Raw genomic sequence first — 6,000 nt, 5'->3', positions numbered from 1 at the left:
TTCAATTTCTCTTGGATTCAACTTTTCAATTAAATATCACGAATATCACTTTTTTTTTTTTTTAAGTGTAGCAATAGGTGTAGTAATTTAAATGAAAAAAAAAAGGATTAGATGAAAATGAAGATGAAGATTGTAATCAAATTAAGAATCAACTTAGAAATTTTAGAGGAAGAAGATAAGAAAAAAAAAATTATATCCATTTTTTCTTTTTAAAATCTAAAAATCTAACAAAATTTCTTCAGTTTGGTGCTGCCACTAGGCCCAACCACAACATCTAAGCCCAATTTTGATTATATATAATATGCTATTTATATATATAGATTAATAATAGATTTGAAATAGTTTACCAAAAAAAAAATTGAAATAAAAAATTATAATATAAAAAATAAACCAAATATTATTTAAGTAATATTTAGATATAAAAAAAGGCCCCTTTAAAAATTTTGTTTTAGTTCTCAAACTATCTTGGGCCGCCTTGAGAGAACTAGTTTTCAGCTTATGTTTTTTACACACAACCCAGTTATAATATGCTCTCCCAAAGCATGAAATAATGTAACTTTTTGACTTGATCATAAACTTTTACACAGTTTGTACTTTGTAATCAACATTTTTTTTTTCTGGGTAAAAAATTTGAAGGTCTATGTGGACTTTGTAATCCACATAGACCTTCAAATTTTTATTTTTATTTTTATTTTTGGGCCGAATAATCCACATAGATAAGATGATAGATAGACCTACTTTAAAATGATGTTATTTAATCTGTAACACTCTTAAACAATGAGGTTCATATATAATTCTTTAGTATTATTTCTTTGTCTAGACTTTAGACTCGAGAAATACCAATCAGTGCATGTTGTAGACAAAACCAGATGCTAGAAAGTAATAAAGAAAAGGAAACATACAAAGAGCTGTTGGTTGCTGGCTTTTGAAAACCAGCGGTACCACATCATGGTTTTGAATCCCGGAGTTGGAACCTTATTGGAAGGCAAATATGGGAACCCTCTGTGTTCTAAACGCTATATATACCCTCATAGAGCATACCCATCTCTCCACAACGAATTCAAAGCAATCAGTGATCAAAAATCAAAGTCAAGAAAGAGTGAAGAAAAGTAAAAAAACATGTCTTCAACCACTGCTGGTCAAGTCATACGTTGCAAAGGTACTACCTTTTCATTTTTTCTGACATTCTTTGTTGTTGATCTTCTTGTTGTTTCCTAGTTTTAGTCATGTGATTGTTCAATGGGTTTCTTTCCTTTTCTTCGTTGTTTAAATATACCATTTGTTATGATGATCTCAACTCTTTGTCCCTTGTTGGGTTGTCACTTTTTCTTTGTTTTAAAGGGCTCTGTTTAATTGCTAAATCTTGAGCTGTTTCTAGTTTTGGGATGCGCCATGATCTTTTGTCATTCCCAGAAACTAGAATTTTTTGGAATAGGATATACTATTTGTGTTCCAAAAATAATAATCAATACAGCAACATGTTTTGCTTTTGATTGTCCCATACAAATTGAACTCTTGTGTGTTTGACACAAGATAATAACAAGGAAAAACAGTTGCCATTAGGAACAGGGCAACTTAAGAAGTTTGAAGCAGGTACCGGAATTGACTGAATGTGACCATCCATTTTCTATTTTCGTCTTGCTTAGGATGATACATTTGTAGTTTGTAAATAAAGTTTCTCTAAGTTTGGGCTTTACATTGCAGTTTCAGTATGAAGTCCAAACAACCCAAGTTTGACCAATGTTTTAGTATAAATTCGAGGGCAATCCTTCTTTGTTCTTAACAGTAGTCATACTTTTTAGCTTTCCTTAAGCAGGCAGTTTTATGTTTTAGCAGTGTCAAAGCTGCATCCTATTTATGTTTATGTTGTTTTTTTGGTTGCCAATTAATTATTTGATGAATGTGCATTGCAGCTGCTGTGGCATGGGAAGCTGGAAAGCCACTAGTGATAGAAGAAGTGGAAGTGGCACCACCACAGGCCATGGAGGTTCGTCTTAAGATCCTCTTCACCTCCCTCTGCCACGCAGATGTTTACTTCTGGGAAGCCAAGGTAAATAGGTAATCACATTTTGATCATATATATATGATTTATGCGCGTATAGAAATTCATTATTCTGGTGAATACTTATTTTCTGTGCTAGATATTCTTAACCGATTGATTTTTGAATACGCAGGGACAGACCCCATTGTTTCCTTGCATATTTGGTCATGAAGCTGGCGGGTATGGACATTTCAAGAAAAGAAAAAAGATTTACAACATACTAGTTACAATCAAATAGTTTTAATTGTGTTTCAGTTACTTTCATAGACAATTGAATACATTTATCTAACTATATAGTTGTCTTTGTGGTCATTTTGGTATTTTAGGATTGTTGAGAGCGTTGGTGAGGGATTAACAGTCCTCAAACCTGTGAGAGATTTTGTTAAAAGCAAAAAAGTACAGAAATTCTACAGCTCCAGCAGCCCAAAGGAACTGCACAATAAAAGAAAGCCTAGTACAAACACTACACAAAGCAGCCAACGTTACTAACAAGCCAAAAAAAAAAAAAACTAAGCCAAACAGCAGCTAGACTACAACACTCCAATTACAACAAATCACCCTGTTGATCATAGAATTCTTCGCTGTCATGCGGAACCTAACTCTAAATTAGTGTTCCTCCTTAAAAATATGTAGTGTTTCTCTGTAACCAGATGTGGTACGCTGCTGCAACTAACACAAGCCTGCTGACAGAGCACTTTAAATCTTTTATTCTTCAAGCGCTGTTACTCCATTGAAGCACCTAACCCCAGTCATAACCAGAGTCCTCCATCAAACTCTAAACTTTGACCTGATGCCAAATCCTTCTAGTTATGGAGCAATCAAAGAAGTCCCTGATCTCGTGCTTCCTTCTGCAGAAAACATGCAAAGTATTCCCTTGATAACCCCATTGAATCAACCTATCCCTTGTAGACTATTCCCCTATGCAAGCCAACAAATAAAGTTGTGTTTTGGAATGTTTCCAAGCCAATCTCCACCAGTCCACCTCAGCTAATTTCATTCTAATAGCCTCCCAAGTAGATTTACAAGAGAACACACCAGAATTTGAAGAAAATCACACCACAGTAGCTTGCTTACTTCATTCCACTTGGAAGCATTTGTATTGAATACCAACTAGATCCTTGGATCTGGGAAACCACCAACCATCATGAGAGAGAATTGAAGTTGCCTTTGCATTTGAAGTACTTGCTGAATTATATATTACCCCAAAAATCAGGTTTAGAATACAAAACACCATCTAGGTGCCAATTATCCACCCAAAAAAAACAAAAAATTATAGTCATGCCCAAACTTATGCTTAACGAACAGCCTATCACTTCCCTTTGCTTTGAAATCTTCCTCCAACCCCAAGATCAATTTTCAGGAGCTTTCAGTTTTAACAACCCAAAAGCTTTTTTCCTTCAATAAATTTTCATTATCCCAAGCCACCCAAATTCATCTGGTAAGGACAAAAAGATTTCAAAAATGCTTCATGATGACAACTTTATTCCAATCCTCAATTTTTTAACCTCAAGCCCCCTTCTTTCTTTGGAACGCACACCAAACTCCAAGCAACTTTGCACCTGCAGCTGCCTCATCCTTTTCCTTCCTAAGAAATTGTTAAACTTACTGTCCAAGCCCTTAATAACTTTTTTAGGGAGAATAAAAACCCCAGGCCAGTACTCTTGAACCCTGAACAGAATAGATTGAATAAGTCAGACTCTCCCAACAATAGAGAGATTCTTGGTAGTCCATGAGTTTATACGAGTTGTGATTTTCTCAATCAAAGGCTTATAATTTTTATAAGACAGCTAGCTACCTTCTTTGAACTCGAAAAGATCTTGAATCTGTTATTTTGTTTGTTGATCCACCCCAAAGTAGAAACTTCACTCTTAGCAGCATTTGCTGTCATGCCAGATAAAAATTGAAACTCAGCACCTTGTTTTGAACAACCTCTAGCTTTCCTCCCGCATTCTCAACTTACTGCAACAGATTCCCAAAAACTTTCTCATACCAATCCTTAAGTCTCAACTTCCCAACTGCCAATCTCTTATAGAGCTTCCTCTGTCTATGTACCTAATGACACAACTAGATTGTGCTTCAGGCAAAATTTGGTATTTGGCCTTTGTCAATAGGTTAATTCTTGAAATTTTTATGGAGACCCTCTCAAAATTACTGTAGTAAAGAACATGGTTTCCCAAATCCAAATATATATTTATTAGTATCCAATTTTGGACCACAGGATGAAAACTGTACCTTCATTTATGGAAGAAAGTAGGATTTTCATAATGATCCACACACACTTTTATTTACATTCATTCAGTTATAGTAGCCTATGGTTCTGTCATGTAACACATTCATTGAGAAGGAAACAAAATCCTGTGGAGAAATTAAATATCAAGATCTAGAGTCTATTGCATATTTCATTTTAGGTCCCAAGTTTTAAATTTTGTCAATTAAAGTCCCAAATTTATGAAATCAATTCAATTTGAAGTATCCGTCAATCTTTATCATTCTAAACAGAAAGAGACCAAAGAAAACAAAGAAATCGTTGATAAAACTCAATTTCTGATAGTTCAATGTTTAATCAAGATAATAGTTTAGTGTGAAAAAGTGTAATTTGCTCTTGTTTTTATAGGTTTATTGTTGTTAATTCAAGAGCTAAAGTAGCTTCCTTACTCCTTTCTTCATATTGTTAGGAATAAACTACTTCTTTTGATAGTATATATCGATTTCGATGTTGAGAGCTTCAGTTTGTCCATCATCATTGTGAAAATTAACATTAGCTATAATGCTCTTATAGTTAATTTAAATTTGATTTGTTTTGGAAACTAAATAGTTTTGATGGTGAAAAAGGTTTTAATTGTTTCCATCCTTGAGTTCGAGAAATTTCTCAATGTGAATCAGTGAAGTTAACTAAATTACATTTGATGATTGATAGTTGAAGGCTTAAAATGTAGTGAATCTTATTGATATTTCTTTTTTTCTTTTTCTTTTGTTTTTTTTTCCTCTGTTTTAAGTGTGCATTTCTTATACGCAAATTTACATGTTGAACACAGATGGCTAAGCTTAGGGTTGCCTTCTGCTAGACCATGTGTCCTTTGCCCTGTTATAGTACTTCTAACTTAATTCAACCTGGAGTTAAAATTATCATCTATGCTTTTTGACATGGCTCCTTCTCTTCAAAAGTTAAAACTTGCTAGTAATATGCTATTTGATTGTGCTTTTGGTGAATGGCGTTGCAATCATCATATGAATAGATAGGTGTTTTTTTTTTTGATAGTTAGGGTGGAGGGATTTGAACTCTAGAAATCTCCATTGGAAACATGAGAAGATGTTAATTGAAGTTTAGCTCAAAAATTTATTTTTATTTTTATTTTTTGGGTAGAAAAGTATGAAATTTTATTATATTTGGGCTAAACTCTTTATTTTTTAGTTAAAAAATACAAATAAAATAGACATTAAAAAATTAGAAATATGAGCCCTAAAAATTTAATAAAAATAATAAATATTCAAAAGTCCTATTCAGTCCAATTTGGTTCTATTTGGTCTACTTTGGTCCGATTTGGTCCATTCCATCCACATTAGTCCTTTGATGTCCACTTCAGTCCTATTTAGTCCACATTGGTCCTATTCGGTCTATTTTGTCCACTTCGGTTCTATCCAGCGACAATGGTCCTATTTTGTCCACTTTCATCTTATTCTATCCAACTTGATCCGATTCGGTCCATTATGTCCACTTCCATCCTAATCTATCTATTCGTTCTTATTCAGTCCACTTTGATCCCTTTAAATCCTTTTTGGTCCACATTGGTACACTTTGTCCAATTCGGTCCATATCTGTCCACCTTGTTCCCATTCAATCCTATTCTATCCATTTGGTCCACTTCGTTCTATTTCATCCAATTTGGTCCATTTGTATCCACTTCAGTCCGTTTTAATCTACTTCGGTCCTTTTTATGCACATAAATATAGAGAAAAGA

General features: G+C 33.8%; 1 pseudogene; it reads left to right on the top strand.

Moving 5' to 3' along the window:
* Positions 1-923: 923 nt before the first annotated feature.
* Positions 924-6,000, top strand: part of LOC142644173 (alcohol dehydrogenase 1-like) — a 100,163-nt pseudogene continuing 95,086 nt past the window's right edge.

Source organism: Castanea sativa, chromosome 7 (assembly GCF_040712315.1).
Source record: "Castanea sativa cultivar Marrone di Chiusa Pesio chromosome 7, ASM4071231v1".
NCBI classification, from domain to species: domain Eukaryota; kingdom Viridiplantae; phylum Streptophyta; class Magnoliopsida; order Fagales; family Fagaceae; genus Castanea; species Castanea sativa.
This window is presented reverse-complemented; position numbering and strand designations above follow the sequence as displayed.